Source organism: Pelodiscus sinensis, chromosome 3, assembly GCF_049634645.1.
Source record: "Pelodiscus sinensis isolate JC-2024 chromosome 3, ASM4963464v1, whole genome shotgun sequence".
In the NCBI taxonomy this organism is placed as follows: Eukaryota; Metazoa; Chordata; order Testudines; family Trionychidae; genus Pelodiscus; species Pelodiscus sinensis.
The window spans coordinates 108,707,703-108,725,956 of record NC_134713.1 but is presented as its reverse complement, the minus strand read 5'-3'; positions in this window follow the sequence as shown (position 1 = coordinate 108,725,956).

Genomic DNA, 18,254 nt, shown 5'->3' with positions numbered 1-18,254 from the left:
CCTAAACCTACAAGTCTGGAATTACATCTGCTAATTCCACAAGAGACATGAGAAATGGAAGTTGCATCACAAAGCCAAGAAAATGTTCCTTTGGCCTTGATTTATATCGAGTATATCAAGTGGTAAAATGCAGGAAATTGACCTCCTAGTAGGGGTAATAACATACATATTTTCAAAAGAGCTCCATAGTGGTAACTATAGGTTTGTTTGGTGTGCAAATAAATCTGGCATAGCTTTATTCTGCTAATAATTTAAATGTCCAGTTAAAACCTGGCTACATTCAGTTATTTTGTCTGTTCTAGTTTACTAATCTAGAATATCAAACTAGATTCACACTTTGGCTTCTTTGGACTGTTCCAGAGATGAAAAAGGCAGTATAATGCATACTTATTTACCGGGTCAGATTGAGAAAATAACAGCTTTTTGCATCAGCTTTTGCATGTGCAAAGTAGACACAGTGTTCTGGTGAATATAGCTAAGGGTATGTCTATATTGGGAAGGTTTGGTGACAAAAGTGCTGTCCACATGCAAAAGTGAAAACTGGTCAGACTGTCTCCCATTTTTCTGTCTCCCATTATTGACATTTCAGGGCCACATTGATAGCACTCTGTCAACAGATAGAGCAAAGCAATGTGGATAAGCATAGAATCATAGATAAACAGTGTTGTGGGAAGGCAGAATTGATCCTTGCGCTTCTAGGATTCATTATGAGTTCTCCCACAGCATTTTCAGCTGCTGGGAGCAGTATCATGAGTATCTCTGTGAGCTCTCTATGCTGAGGAATGTCAAAGCAGCACTGGAATCTCTCCTGCCTTTCCCCTGCAGCAGCAGTCTGCCTGCTGCCGTGTTTCTAGCAGGACAGAACAGGAGCATTCCAATGATTTGCTCTTTTTGTTTGTTCCCCAAATGGATCAGCTCACTCAGCTGTCAAATACTTCCCCCAGCTTTGAAAGGGGCGAGGCCCATGCCTGCAGGACTGCAGAGATCACAAAACACTGAGCACAGCCATCAGAGCAGGCATTGTGGGATACTGGCATAATCCAGTCCTCTGTACAAAATAAACAACAGAGTCCACACTGCCTCTTTGTTGACAATAAAAGGAAGGGAAAAGACAAGTCTCTTGCAGAGGTGGAAGTTTTTTGTCACTAAAATTGGGTGTTTTTTTCCCAACAAAACTTACATTGTAGTATGTATGATCTCTTTTTTCAACAAAAGGCAGTTTTGGGCAACAAAATATGCCAGTGTGGACAATGCCAAAAGTGACCAGACGATTCAATGTTATAGAGACCATTCCAATATTCTGAGCTTTGTCTCATATATGAACATATTACCCCCAGCACCTGTCCTGATTTTTCACACTTGATGTCTGATCACCCTAAGTGTAGCCCTTTTATTTTGAATAGGTTGCTTCTTGGTTTATCATTTGTGTTCAGGGATTTAAACCTCATAGGCATTGCTGCAATATGTCTTCAGAAAAAAGAGTCTTTAAAGTAATCATTATATGTATCACTATTTGCTCACTGTTTTAGTCCTCCTTTTACAGATCCCATCTATGTACTCAGCACTGTAAACTGATTATTGCCCAAATCAAACTAATTGACCAATTAGCTGAAAGCAAAGGTAAATCAGACATTGTAAACATTATGTAATTAGGTTTACTGTCAGTTAATCAACTAATACAGACATAGGACATCCACCAAAGTATATTGAAGAAGAAGGATAAAACAGACCTGTCCATGAACAAATTGTTAAATATTGCTCTACCTAAAAGGATCTTTTTATTTTTTGTCTTTGGTATTTGGTATGAAGTAAAACTAATCCAGAGGACAAGATAGAATGTATAGTACTGAACTTTGGTGTAAAAATGTATTATCTTTCTGTTTAGTGAACAAAACACACACATCTAGACTGTCTTGCTAAGTTTCAGACGATAATGTATGGTGTGTTGATTGTATTCCACTCACACTGTTCATTCCACTATTCACCGGTTGGCAAGTGTTGAGAAGGGCATAAGGGGCATCTTTAAACTACTCATTATTAGGATTGCTGAATGACAAGAATTACAAGCAGGAAAGGGTGTATCACAATAGCTTTGGAAATTTGATTCAAGTAAGCCCTGAAAATCCTTGATGCTTTATTCAAAGCTTATCAAAATCCTTGAGATTTCCTTTCTATCTTCCTCTCCTTCCCATTCTTCTCCTTCCCCCTGTCCTGTCCCTTATAGCATCTTGCAACATCCCCCTCAAACTTTCTCCTCCCCACCCTATTTTTAGTAACTGTGATCTAACAACTTCTTAGATGTAGTGTATCCTTTGTATCATGCTCCACCTTGGGCTTTCTTCTGCAAAGACACCAGAGTATATACATTGTGGACCAGAATTTCTGAAGAGATTTAGGTGCCTAAAGATATAGATATGTGTTTTTGAAAATTCTACTGATACATAACTCCCACTGAAAGCTGGTTAATTAATGATGAGGAGCTCAGTCACTGAATAGGGCCCCATCCAGTGTGGATGAAATAAAAAATACCCAAGTTCAAATCCCTGTTCTGATGCATACTTCTTGTGTGAATTTGGTAAGCTACCTAGGGCCAGATAATTAAAGGTATTTAGGTACCCACATTTGCAGAAAGGTGCTTAATGGGATTTCAGAAAGTTCATTAGATGCTTAACTCCAGTTAAAGTCAATGGTATTTAGGCTCCTATGAACTTCTGAAAATCCCATGTGGGGTCTAATTACCATTAAAAATTTGGCCCTTAGTTTCTCTGTACACCAATTTTTCATCTATAAAAAGAGGATGGAAATACTTCTCTCTCTCTCTCTCTCTCTCTCAGAGGTGTTGTGGGGGAAATACATTAAAGATTATGAGGTGTTTCAGATATTACAGTAATACGTGCCATATAAGTACCTTAGATTGATCTCATCCTGAATGAGCATCAGTGTCTTTAGAAATTTGCCTTAATCTTAATCTACCTCCACTTAGAATGCCATTTTGACATGCAAACCAATACCTGACTGATTTTTGACTATCTAATTCATACCAAATAGGAAAAAGAATAGAAGGTGAGGAACTCTATCATTCAATGTCTAATTAACCTAATGTCACAAATCGTATGGCAACACTATTGTTTTTTCTTTCTGTGATCTGCGCTAATTAAAAAGTTTAAATTTTCCTAGCCAATTCCCTAATCCTCACTGACTGTCAGGGCATTGTGTCCTGTGTTTGAACTTATTTGTTCACACAGCTCAACTTTATGCTTATATTCAGTTAATGCAAAGGAGCCATCCTGGATGTGTCTGTAGAAGTCTGAAGTAAAATCTAAAACTAATGTTATCTCTCTGCCACTTTCCCCACAAGTGAATTCCTGCCTATATTTAGCATTGTCTGGAGATATCTACAAATGTCACATACAGACCTTTTGATTCCACTTGACCACTTCAAACTGCATACAAAGTAAATGTTTGGCTAGACACTCTTCCATTTCTATAGATCCAAAATACTCCCTGCCCAATGCTTAGCTTGAAGTCTGAGCAAATATTTCCCTGTCTTGTTGAGCAAGGAGATTACCTGACAGTAGTTCAATAACTCTCTACTCACCTTTTTCAAATATAAAGGTCATTAGAGGGCTCCCTTTTAAAGCTTTCTCCCCTAAATGAATGATTCCCAGTCTAAAGTCAACAATTAATGCCTTTCATTGGAATTAATACAGCAGCTGAAGTTACTGACCCTTTTGGGCCATCTCTTCTCTCCTCCCACAAACTTGTAGATCTGGGGCAAATCCTCAGCTGGCACAAATTGTCATAACTCTACTGAAGTGAACCAAACTCTGCCAGCTTACAGAAGCTGAAAGAGCTCCTATAGTCACTAGCTTACCAGGGCCACAATCTGGTAAGGTACTGAACTCACAGCACATCATAAACTCAAGCCCAGCAAAAATAATAAGCTTTGTTGAACATGTGCTGGTTGTCTCCCTGAACCACACCAGCTGCTAAAACTTCTGTGAACCTGTATTTTTTCAGTGTATGAAAAAATACATAGGGAGGTTTCTATCCTGCTCTGGAAAGCCCTATCACCTGCACAGTGAGCACAACATGAGGCCTTTTTTGTTTAGGAGAAGAATAAACACTCATTTAGTAGAAAGAAGCAGCAAAACAGAAAGTACAAGCTTTAAATATTTTCCTTGAAGGGTCTTTATGCAGATAGCTCCTCCAGGGCAAAGGCACATTTCCCTTTCTTTTATTGTATTTCTAAGCACATAAAGGTGGAGAGAACAGAAATGAATAAGTCCAATTTCTAACTTACTTTTAAAATAAATTTTGGTAAAAACTGCATACTGGAAAACTATCTAAAAATATTCCTCGCATCATACTTGCGGGGGTGGTCTCCACTGTAATAGGAACTTTACATTTTTTCAGTTTTGCCCAAAAGTGATTTCTCAGGCTATATTACAATTGCTAACTATGCTATATTCTGTAACACTTTATTTCTGTAGTGCTAATCACTGTGACAGCTACTAATTTAAATTATAAAGATTAAACAAAAATACTCTAAAACCCATGTCCCCCAATGTTATCTCATCCACTGCATTACAGAGTTGTCTTAAATATATAATTCTTCATACAGTTGACAGTGCATTGTCCTTTTTTTCTCTGATCTCCCTTGTAGTTTCCATGTGGGGAGTTTATCTTCCCCCCTCAGATTAATAGAAAACTGCAGTGGTCATAATCTGGCCAGTGGTCAGAGAGAAGCAAATAGGTGAGTTGGGCTGTGCCCTCACATCCCAGGCTGGCCTTAGGGAGAAGCTGGTGAGTATCCTCTATCTCATGCCGTAAGTCCTGCACTGCACACCCCTCACTCTGCCCTCATCCCTCTTCACTCCCCCCCCCCCCCAAACCCTGACTCCTACACTCCTCACAGCCCCAACCCCCTACCCTGAAGGACCCAAGCAATGCTGGGTAAATCTACTTGTTATATAATTGTAATTTTCTCAAATCACCGTTATACCTATTTCATCTGTTTCACTTAGCGCTAACAGCAAATATCTGCAATCTTAAATTAAAAACAAAAAATTGTTTGCAAATTCCACATTAATTTGGGATATCTTTAAAATTACCTTCTTTATATGTAACTTCCATGTATGTGCTTATAACAGTCTCATCATGGTCGTAACCAGCACTGCCAATGTGGCATTTAGAACCATGTAATAATCATGATCTTGATGTTCATGAAATAACTTCATTGGGAGTTGGAGCTGGCCTTAAACAAGTGAGAACTATGTGAACATTTTCATATGAATTTTTGTAGGATTACAGTAACAGTATGAACCATATATGGACCCTTCATATTTTTCTGCACTAGGAAGAAATTGCAAATGTGATTCTTTTCTCTCTGAAATATTTTTTTGCCCAAGCTTTTTCAGAAGTAAGCATCTGGTCCTTTTTTAATGGGGACCTTTTACAATAAAAGTACAATTCATTCTTTTTCACCCATCCATGGATTAAGCATGAAATTAATGCTGAGCTAACATTGCCTGGGTATTGCTCAGCAGCAGAAAGGTCAACAAAAGTGGCTGTATATTTCATTAGTCCTACTCTTGAAACAAGGATTGAAGTATTGAATGCATAAATCAACTGCAGTTTTTAGAGCACCATTCTCTGACATTAACAGCAAGAATGTATGCAGTTCTTAAGAGCATGACATAAAAATTTCAGAGAGCAAGTACACACATAAAGAAACTATGCTCTAGGAAACCAATATGTTCAATGACACTTGAAAATGCAATGTGTGATACTGAGGTCTAAACTGTATCTTTCTATAGAGGTATCCATGGCAGAAGTTGTAACCAGGCTTTCCAATTCTTAGTGAACCACGGGGGGTATGTCTACACTACCCCGCTAGTTCGAACTAGCGGGGTAATGTATGCATACCGAACTTGCTAATGAAGCCTGGGATTTGAATTTCCCGGGCTTCATTAGCATAAAGCCGGCGCCGCCATTTTTAAAAGCCGGCTAGTGCGAACCCCGTGCCGCACGGCTAAACAGGCTATGTAGTATATAGCTTAAAAGCAACTTTGAATGTGATCTGCATAGACACATGCTTCTTTGGTTCCATGAGACTGTAGTTTCTACTACATATTTCTTGTGAATATAAAATTAGGTTTTAAAAAGTGTCTAATAAAAGCAGTATTTAGAAGATTTCTGTATTTAAAAATCCTATGTGCAGTATAATAAAAACCTTAATTAGGAATAGAAACAACTTCACAAATTCAGAACCAACTTGCTTTTGTTGATATTACATCATGATAATTAATATCAGAGACAGAGGCACAGCCTGAATATTCTGAGCACTAACTTCCTCAACTCTGTCCACATTGTAAAAGTTTAGGCCAGAGAGGCTACGTCTATACTGCAGCACCGGTATCCTGAAAGAGCTATTCCACATCCTTGGAGTACCTCCTTTCGAAATATAACAGGCTCGCTATTTCGACGTCCCTGTAAACCTCATTCCAAGAGAAGGGATGTTTCAGAATAGCAATTTATTTCAAAACAAATGCTGTGCAGACAGCACCAATTTTCAAAATAAGCTATTTTGAAATCAACTTGAAATAAGATACACAATTTGCATAGCTCAAATTGCAGTTCTTATTTTGACCTACAGTCTGTGTAGAGCACCCAGAGAGACATTCTTACATTTAGGGTACATCTAGACTATAAAGCCCAAGGGATGCATTTGATCTGCTTTTTTTTTTTTTGCAGAAGAGCAAACACGCTCTTTTGGAAGCCCCTGTATTCCTCGTTCTAAGAGGAAGAAGGGCGCTTCCGAAAAAGGGTTTTTTTCTGACACGTGGCCCAGTCTAGACGGGCCAAATGTTGGAAAAGCCTCTTGTGACAAAAGTATTGGAAAAAGCTGCGCAAGATGCAGAGCGCATTTTGCGTAGCTTTTTCTGACAAACAGATGTAGTCTAGACGTATCCTAAGTATGGGAAGCAGGACCCTCAGTAATCTGGAGAAATGATGGTTTGCGTCATTATTTCTATGATAGTTTTGGTACCATCCCGGAAGACATGAATGCTTTGGAAGGTAGGAAAGCCAGCTTCCCTAATATAAGATTAAGCCATTTTGATTAAATGCTTACTGCAAATGAAAGGAAATAATTTGGACAGGAAAATAGAAGCTTGTCATTTACAGAGCATGAAAAGTTAGGGGAAACTGTACATTTGCTGGTTATTTCAACTGTTCTGAAGTCAAAATAATGGAAGTCTAACTTGATTTTTAAGAGTTGGGAAAAGCCTTTTGTGTAGAAAGAATGTGTGTTTAGACACTATGGCTACGTCTACACTGGCCCCTCTTCCGGAAGGGGCATGTAAATTTCACTAGTCGTCGTAGAGAAATCCGCGGGGGATTTAAATATCCCCCGCGGCATTTAAATAAAAATGTCCGCCGCTTTTTTCCGGCTTTTAAAAAAGCCGGAAAAGAGCGTCTAGACTGGCCCCGATCCTCCGGAAAAAGCGCCCTTTTCCGGAGGCTCTTATTCTTACTTTGAATTTTCAGATGTAATGCTGACAACATTTTCAGATGTAATGCTGACAACATTCAAAAACACTAGAAACTTTGCTCTTAATGGTGAACTGCAATGATAAAATGATAATTGAGTTAAGCACATAGGCTATATCTACACTGCAGGTTTTTTTGCAGAAGAGGTTATGCAAATGACATGCTCATTTGCATATCTTCTTCCCTTTTTTTGCGGAAAAGGTTTTGCTGATAAAAATCCCCGTGTACCCGGGGCCATTTGTCGGAAAAAAACCCTTTTTCGCAAGATCCCTTATTCCTCATAAATCAAGATTTACAAGATCTTGCAAAAAAGGGTTTTTTTCCGACAAATGGCCCCGTCTACACTTTTTATCAGCAAAAACCTCTTCTGCAAAAAGAATCGGAAAAAGATATGCAAATGAACATGCCATTTGCAAATCCTCTTTTGCAAAAAAATGCAGTATAGCCATAGTCATATTTATTTGGGGAATAATCTCACTAGCTAGAACCAGAGTTTCCCAATCTATGGGTCGGGACCCAAATATGAGTTGCCATTACATTTCAAAAGGGTCGCCAGGTGCCTCCACAGGAGGCTTTTAAGGAGCCATTCATACATTTTTTGAATTGCCCTGGGTCAGCAAGTCGTCCTACATTGTCAAAATGAGTCCCCATCTGGAAAAGGTTGGGAACCACTGCCTGTGAGGGCACTTGAAAAAGAAAAATATCCAATCTTGCCTTTTCACAACCATAATTCCCCTTTGTGATATCTTATGGTACTTCCTGGTTGGCTGAATGTGTCCTAGCAAGCAGCATTCCCTGGCATTCCTGGCAGAGAAAGGTTTTGCAATAACTTCAGCGAAGTTGCTACAGAATGATGCACAAATCTACGTGTAACTCAATTTCCCCATTAGCGTTGCCATTTCTTCAGAAAGGCCAATACCTGAGATTTTAATTACAGGTCTCATGATCTTTTGTTTTTCTTAATGTCTCAGCTGTCATTGATGTCTTAATGTTTCAGCCAGAAACAAGAAATTGCATGTGAATTTTAGCTTTCATTTAAAAGCAAAATAAGTGGCTAGCGCTCACAGATGTGAGGAAAAACTTGAAAATATGAAGCAAGTTCACTTTAAGGCTCAGAAATCAGACATCAAAGGAGAGAACCAACTTTTACTATTATTTTTAAATCTCAGGATTTTGTAGGTCTTGCCTCATGAAAGTTTGTAAAATCCCCAGGTGACAAATGGCACCATTTATTGGGAAGAACTAAATTGTGATTGGTACCAAATGATGACCAAAGCTGCCAGAAAGAACCCCATTAAGAAAATAAGAGGAAAATAAGAATGTTGTCATTGCTTCATTTGAAGCAAGTGATGCAATAAGCAGGCAGTAAAGAGAATAGTAAAGAGGTTTTTATTGAGCTTGCTGAGAGGCCTGTGTCTTCCAAGCAACAGCTTGACCAAGCCTGTACTCCTCAGTCCCTGAGGTTATACCCAAACTAGGTCTCTTCTGGAATCTGACTCTCTTTCTCCAGTTCCACTCATCACACAATAAGTACGGGTCCCAAAGACTGCAAGAGGGAACCTGTCTTACAATATCAGGCAGTCCCATTGCCTGTTAGAGAAACTTGGTTTTGAACTTTATCCAAATGCAAGGACAATAAATGTCCATCTATAACAGTGAGCAAAAACGATATTGCTGACTGAGGAAAAAGTTTGCCATTCAGATTAATCACGTTTCAGTTCTGATCTGATGCTAATGCTGCACTCGAATAATTTCTTTCATGTCAGCAACTTTGAGTCAGTTTTGTTTATACTGGTTAAGGTGCTGTGTGGGAAACAGGGGAAATGTAATGCAGCCTCTGCTTGCAGGGGTCCTACAGAGAACAGCCAGCACTTGCTGCTCTCTTTTAGGCCAGATCTTTGAAGGTTCAGCTGTTTCACCTAATGAAGGATGGGTTTGGAGGCAGGGAGAAGGTATAATCAAAGACTGAAGGTGTAACTCATTATCCAAACATGCGCCTCATACTGTTGGAAATAGGTAGGCTCGTGCCCCAGTGATTTTCCATCACTGATGGCTCAGTGCCACAGTAAAGCAAGCTGTTTATTTTAAGAGCAATAGACAGCTATCGAGACATTGTCTTGTATTCCACTCATGTCTTAAAACTCAGTAAAGGATTGGGTTCAATTCAAGACACGCTGTGGGCAGAATATTGAGCTGCCGATATCTTAAAAATGAAAGTCAGTATATTGCAGTCACATCAGTTTGTATATATGTACACTAATTTAACTAAATTTGAACAGAGATGCAAAGAGAAAAAGACAGATGTGCAGAAAGATGTAGAAAAAGAGCAACATCAATATTTCATTCTCTCCCCCCTACATCTTTCAACACTTTTTCTGGCTTACAGGACTTGGGGATTTCTAGTAGTTTGCCCCCATCTAGGCAGGATATTGCAGAGATGCACCTTGCACTGTTCTCCTTGGCTTCGTCTAGACTGGCATGATTTTCCGCAAATGCTTTTAACGGAAAAGTTTTCCGTTAAAAGCATTTGCGGAAAAGAGCGTCTAGATTGGCACGGACACTTTTCCGCAAAAGCACTTTTTGCGGAAAATCGTCCGTGCCAATCTAGACGCGCTTTTGCGCAAAAAAGCCCCGATCGCCATTTTTGCGATCGGAGCTTTTTTGCGCAAAACCAATCTGAGCTGTCTACACTGGCCCTTTTGCGCAAATCTTTGTGCAAAAGGGACTTTTGCCTGAATGGGAGCAGCATAGTATTTCCGCAAGAAGCACTGATTTCAGACAGTAGGAAATCAGTGTTCTTGTGGAAATTCAAGCGGCCAGTGTAGACAGCTGGCAAGTTTTTCCGCAAAAGCACTTGCTTTTGCGGAAAAACTTGCCAGTCTAGACACAGCCCTTGAGAACAATAACTCTAAACATAGTCTCAGTCCCTGAAAATGGAGTCATCTCATTAACCCCCTACCATTCTTGAGGGGCAGCATGTAGAGAAGAGACAGTGACAGGGCTTGAAGTCACGCACACACACACACCCCTACACCTCCCCACACACACATCCCTTCCAAACAACATACAACCTTTGGTGGCTAAAATAAGAACTGAAAAAGCAAGAAATAGCTCTTATAAAGCATGAAACAGGAAATGGAGGGCCAGCTCTCATATTATTTCTGCAGTAAATATGAGGTCTTCAACATAGCTCCATGCAAAATGTGTAAGTGCTTGAATTATAGTAAGTTATAAGTGCCCCCAGAAAAAGGAATTGTTCTTAAATAGTATGAGTCAGTTCAATTCGCTGCTGAACGGAGGCATCAACCTTGTTTTATTTTCTAATTTGTTACATTATACTGATCAGACTTTCTGATATGCATATAATTAGAGAATTGTTGGCACCAATTCCAGAGTTTCAAGGGTCTGCTTTTGGAGCAGTATAGAGCAAATATAAGTAACTTTACCCTGTGCCCGCCCCCTCAGAAACCCCATCATATGGAACAAACCAGTGGCTGGAAAGAGGTTGGAGGGCATCTGTCTGGAATTTAGTGCTCTGGGAATTTGGGACTTCTGAAAAGTCCACAGACAACCCAGCTAGGTCAGTGTGGTCCTCAAGGACCCATTTCACCTATCACAGTAGTTCATAATCTGAGGTAGCAAATAGAGTTGGTCAAAACAGGGCTCATTTTAATGAACATTTCTTTTGAGAAATTGTCTTTTTCTCATCAGAAAATGTTGAATTTAAAAACTGTACTCTAGGGTAAGACTATTTGACCTGTTTTGCCCCCTGTTCTGCATCTCCCAGGAGGCACAGCACATAAGATAGCCCTTGGTTTTACTTTAACTAATATACTCATGTAAAATATATCATTGCCAGACTAGAAACTGTGCTAAGAGAGTAGGTAGTTGTTACGCCCCAGCTGATGGTTTTGAGCAGGTTTCAGATGCATCATCTTGTAGAACACACTGCAGTAATCTAATCTGGAGGTGATAAAAGACATGGATAACTGTGGTCCAGGTCTCATGGGAAATGTCCCATCTAAATGAAAAGACTCTGAAAACTTGCTCTGGAGGTACTTGCTATTTGACTTTCTGTAAAGCCCACCATCACCCCCAGATTGTACATCTTATGAAGAAAAGGCAGACAAATTCCCTCTATATATGAAGTACTAGAGCTGAGCCAAATAATTGTTTATTTGATTCAGTGACCAAACTGAAAAATCTCGAGGGGAAAGGGGTTGAAATAATTAATTTTGGTTAGACACAAATTTCTTTTGGGGTCTCAGCATAACATTCAAGTGCAATTTTTTTTTAAAAAAAGTCTAGTTCAATTTTGAAATGAAAATGAAAGTTTCCTTTAAAAATGTATGAACTAAGCATCGACTTTTTTGAAGAAGAAGAAGAAAAATTGGGGGTAATGTAATATATTTTATTGGATCAAATTCTGTTGCTGGAAGGGACAGGCTTGTCTCTGATATACGGGGACCAATATATCAACAGCAAAAATTGTTAGTTTCTATCTGTCCTTTCATGTAAAACATGTCTTCCTTTCCTCCTTCTATTATCCCTTTATTATCCTGTTTTTATGCCTGTCTCCTCCTATATATCTCTCCTCTCCTCTTCCTATGTTTCACATTTTCCACCATATTTCTCTGACAACACATCTATCTAATTTTTTCCATGTCCTCTCTCACTCCTATTTCCTGTCATTACTGTTATTCCTGTTATTTGGTGGTATCAATATTTAGTACATTGTCAATGGAGTTTCCAAGATGGGAATTTAAATCAGAAAAATTTGCACATCACAACAAGGTATAGATGGTTATAAATCTTTGTGGGGTGAAGGGGTCTGCATATGAAGTTCTGACAAAGAACAGTCCTCAAATACAAACTTCTTTAATGAGAGTCCAAACAGTGAATTTACAATTAATCCCCTCCTACATATGCTTCCCACTTCATTAAACACCTTCTCTCTGATTAAAGCCACTATGGTAGTCTACTAACTTAACTGTGCTCAGACGAGAATTATTGTTTTTCAGATAGCTTTTCTTTACTCCCAGGAAGTGAGTTAGCATGTGGGGGAAATAACTAATGAAGGATATTGTACATAATGTGGAACAAGTAGATATGGTACACAATCTATTATATGAAACATTCACAGATTAAAGTGGATTTTAAAACACATTCTCAAGGACATTTATTGCTCCAGGAAGGAGCAATACACAAATGGACACTTGAGAAAGTAATAGTTACAAAATATTTGTCGGAAAAACAAACTTAAATACAGAATGTTTTATATCTGTCACAGAATATCTGATAAACTGGAGTTGTAACCAGCAGTATTTTCCCATTCCCCAGTAGGTGCAGTGTCTTTCTAGCAATGCTTCCTTGCAAATCTCCAACCTCTCCTCTAATGCTGTGCAGATACCTTAAATCTAATTATGTATTAATATTTTCTTCCTGAGCCAACAAAGTCATTTGCTATAGAACCTTTGACTGTTATTAATACTATTAGCATCATAGTGTAACGCCGACGGACTCCAGTCATTTGCAGAGGGAATCAAACCTGGGATCTCTGGAGCTTAGTGCAGGTGGGATGTGGAGACAGACAGAGAAGTAGAAGGAAAAGATTAGATATTTTAATGAGCAGGTTTAAGCAGTGGTCTCAGCACACCAGCATCCTAGCAGTTGTCAAGTCTCTTGTATGCTTCATGGCAAAGGAGCATTTAAAAGCAGAAAAAGGCAGATGGGATAATTTAAAATCTGCCCTGATCAAGCCCCTATATATAAACAAAAGCTTGGATAACTTCCTAATAGAGCAGAAGAAGGAATTGAGAAAAAAGCAAAACTAATAATTCTTATATATAGGAAGGGCCAGATATAGTGGCAGTTATATATAACCCACACCAACCCATGGGGAGCTCTAAAAGGGCACTAGGAAATTATTTAGAAATGATTAAATTTGAAATAACTCCAGAAATAACAAAATCAAAATACCATGTCCCCAATATGAGGGTGCCTCAAAATTAGTCCGAGGAAGGCTCCATTACTGTGGATATGCTACCTCGTCTTAGAGCCCCAGGAAGCACTGGGGAGTAGTTATTTCGAAATAGCAGCAGTGGAGCAGCCACACTAATACTTTTTTGAAATGAAATAAGTGTTATTCCCCGAGGGAATACAGATTTCAAAATAACCAGCCCCTTATTTCAAAATAATGGGCTTAGTAGTGTGGACTTTCTACTTATTATTTCAAAATAAGGTTTTTTTTTTCAAAATAATTCCCTATTATAGAGCAAGGAAAAGAGTCAGTATCTTACTCTTCCCTCAGTTTACACTCCCCATGCAGCTGCACAAGAGTGAGGCAAAACCTAGGCACAATGGTTACAGGGCAGGCTGTGGTGGTTCTAGGCTTTCTGTTTCAGAAGGTTGAAAAAGCTACCAGAGGAGAAGCTGTTCTGGATTTGGTTTTAACAAATAGGGAGGAACTAGTTGAGAACTTGAAAGTGGAAGACAGTATAGGGGACAGTGATCACGAAATAATAGAGTTCATGATCTTAAGGAAAGGTAGAAGGGAGACCAGCACAATTGAGGTAATGGATTTCAGGAAGGCAGATTTTGATAAGCTCAGAGAACTTGTAGGTAAGGTCCCATGGGAAGCAAGACTGAAGGGAAAAACAACTGAGGAGAGTTGGAAGTATTTCAAAGGGACGTTGTTAAGGGCCCAAAAGCAAACAATTCCGCTGTGTAGGAAAGATAGAAAATATGGCAAAAGACCAGCTTGGCTTAACAAGGAGATCTTGCACGATCTCAAAATAAAAAAGGAGTCATATAAAAAATGGAAACTAGGACAACTAACAAAGGAGGAATATAGGCAAGCAACACGGGAATGCAGGGGCAAGATTAGAAAGGCAAAGGCACAAAATGAGATCAAACTAGCTACAGGCATAAAGGGAAACAAGAAGACCTTTTATAAATACATTAAAAGCAAGAGGAAGACCAAGGACAGGGTAGGCCCACTGCTTAGTGAGGAGGGAGAAGCAGTAACAGGAAACTTGGAAATGGCGGAGATGCTCAATGACTTCTTTGTTTCGGTCTTCACCGAGAAGTCTGGAGGTGTGCCTAACGTAGTGAATACAAGCAGAGAGAGGGTAAGTTTAGAAGATAGGATACACAAAGAACAAGTTAAAAATCACTTAGGAAAGTTAGATGTCAGCAAGTCACCAGGTCCTGATGAAATGCATCCCAGGATACTCAAGGAGCTGATAGAGGAGGTATCTGAGCCTTTAGCTATGATCTTTGAAAAATCATGGCAGACAGGGGAGATTCCAGAAGACTGGAAAAGGGCAAATATTGTGCCCATCTATAAAAAGGGGAATAAAAACAACCCAGGAAACTATAGACCGGTCCGTTTAACGTCTGTCCCAGGGAAGATAATGGAGCAGGTAATTAAGGAAATCATATGCAAACACTTGGAAGGTAATAAAGTGATAGGGAATAGCCAGCATGGGTTTGTGAAGAACAAGTCATGCCAAACTAATCTGATAGCTTTCTTTGATAAGATAACGAGCCTTGTGGATAAGGGAGAAGCGGTGGATGTCATATACCTAGACTTTAGTAAGGCATTTGATACGGTCTCGCATGATATTCTTATTGATAAACTAGGCAAATATAACTTAGATAGGGCCACGATAAGGTGGGTGCATAATTGGCTGGATAACCGTAGTCAGAGAGTGGTTGCTAACGGTTCTAAATCCTGCTGGAAAAGGATAACAAGTGGAGTTCCTCAAAGGTCTGTTTTGGGACCCGTACTGTTCAATATCTTCATCAATGATGTAGATATTGGGATAGAGAGTACGCTTATTAAGTTTGCAGATGATACCAAACTGGGTGGGGTTGCGACTTCTTTGGGGGATAGGGACATAATTCAAAATGACCTTAGCAAGTTAGAGAAATGGTCAGAGGTAAACAGGATGAGGTTTAATAAAGAGAAATGCAAAGTGCTCCACTTAGGAAGGAACAATCAGTTCCATACATACAAGATGGGAAGCGACTGTCTAGGAAGGAGCATGGCAGAAAGGGATCTAGGGGTCATAGTGGACCACAAGTTGAATATGAGTCAACAGTGTGATGCTGTTGCAAAAAAAGCAAATATGATTCTAGGTTGTATCAACAGGTGTGTTGTAAGCAAAACTTGTGAAGTCATTCTGCTGCTCTACTCTGCACTAGTTAGGCCTCAGCTGGAGTACTGTGTCCAGTTCTGGGCACCACATTTCAAGAAAGATGTGGAGAATTTGGAAAGGGTACAGAGAACAGTGACAAGAATGATTAAAGGTCTAGAGAACATGACCTATGAAGCCAGGCTTCATGAACTGGGCTTGTTTAGTTTGGAAAAAAGAAGATTAAGGGGGGACATGATAGTGGTTTTCAAATATCTAAAAGGGTGTCACAAGGAGGAAGGAGAAAATTTGTTCCTCTTGGTTTCTGAGGACAGGACAAGGAGTAATGGGCTTAAAGTGCAGCAGGGGAGGTTTAGATTGGACATTAGGAAATAATTCCTAACTGTCAGGGTGGTCAAATATTGGAATAAATTGCCAAGGGAGGTGGTGGAATCTCCCTCTCTGGAGATATTTAAGAACAGGTTAGATAGACATCTGTCAGGGATGGTGTAGGTGGAGCTTGGTCCTGCCTTGAGGGCGGGGGGCTAGACTCGATGACCTCTTGAGGTCCCTTCCAGTCCTATTATTCTATGATTCTATGATTCTAAGGGACCTAACCAGGAATTAGACTGAAGACACACACTCCCACGTGGCCTTCTTGGATCACCACCGCAGTCAAAGGGTGAAAACGGGGCTATAAACCAGCTACACCCACACTGAAGTGAGGGAGGAGAGATGCAAGGAATGGATAGAGCCCTGACTTCACCCCAGCCCACCACCTACGACAGAGACCCAGCACTGGAGAGGAGTCAGCTTAGCAGCACCCCTTTCCCAGACAGAGTGGGCTCATCTAGACTATTCCCAAGTGCCGAAAGAGGATATACAAATTCAGTGGGAATTTGCTTATCTTCTTCCGATCTCACTTTCGAACGCAGAGCTTTTGAAAGTGAAAGTAGTTTGGGCGTGGCTTTTTTGGCAAACTCCCCCCTTTTTTGAAAAGCTGTGTAAGCTTCATTTGCATACCCTCTTTCGGCACTTCGGCATAGTCTAGATGAGCCCAGTATGTGTCCATTTTCTGTTCTTTGTAGGCTGAGCCTAACCCCCTTTAATTAGTTGAATCACGTTCAGCTGCTCTGACACAGGGACCTTACTGAAATTCTGGGAGCCTTGTGGTAGGAACCACTAGTCCAAAGATCCAACTGAATACAGGGGACAACTAAAGAACAGAAAGTCAAAGGTTCAAAACTAGGGATCCAGAGGGGGACACTGAGCAAAGAACCCCAAACAGCGCCAGCTGCTCCTTAAAACTGTCAAGCGAGCCAGTGGACACTGCCCAGAAGAACTCTCCCTGGACATCTGAGACAAGGGAGGAACAGAAATAGATCCCACAGTCTCAGCACCTCTCCATCCAGCATCTTCCTGCTATTGCAAATGGCTACTTTGGCTAACACCAGGCAGAGACTGACAGACAGGATGTGCAAATATGAAAAAGTGACAGAACCAGAACCTCAGTGGGAGATTCTGGAGGAGACAGAAAAGGGCTTCAACGTGGCACATTCTTGGTAGACATGTGCTAGGGTCTCTCTCATGCCAAAAAAGGGCTAAGCATAGTAGATGGAGCTGAGCCATGCCAGATACATGCCCGTGCTCACAGCTCCACGAAGGAACCACCAACCAACATCCCCAGCAGGCCTGGCCCACTATGTTTCCTCACCATCTACTCATGGTAAAAGGTTCCACCACTTCCTGTTCGGGTGAGGCACGAGGGTGAGGAAGTGATCCACAGGGATCATAAGTGTGTAGAGTTGTTCCCTAGACTTGGTTCAAAAGCAAATCAGCTGAAAGGTACACAATAAGCTCAGATTGTGGAAGAAAGGAGGCCAGGGTGTTCTTCTGGTAGTGAGTTAGGCCTACCTTTGCTCATGAAGACTAGGTGCCCTGTGACGGGTATATAGCTACGTACTGCCCCATCATGGGGGTTGTAGTTTTCCTCCGTTCTGCTGTGTTTTGCCATTGTCAATTCTAGCCCTATCTATGGTTCAAATGGCAAACATAATTGTTTTTAGTCTCAGAGGGGTAGCCGTGTTAGTCTGTAAGTTTTAAAAAGAGTAGTCCTGTGATACTTAGGGGTGCATCTACATAGCAGGTCTTCACACAAAATAAACTATGCAAGTTGAGCTACATCAATTGCATAGCTTATTTCAAAATAGCTTAGTTTGAAATTGGGAGCATCTACACAGCACTTATTTCAAAATAGAGCACTCTTCCTCCAACTTCCCTTATTCCTTATCTAATGAGGGTTACAGGAGTCATGTTGTAATTGACTTCTACACTTTGCTTTTGATGTTTAAACATCTAATCCTGTAAGGGCTAGTGCTTCAGAACAGGTCTCTAAGTTTATTGGATTTAACTCCTTGGAGGCCTGCTTTTCTAGAAAGCTATTTGCATTATTACAACAGCACCCAGAGAACTCAACTAGCTCAGGGCCCCATTGTGCCAAGTATTGTACAGACATACTGTAAAAGAGAGCCAAAGAGTTTCCAGACTGAGATGAAGACATGT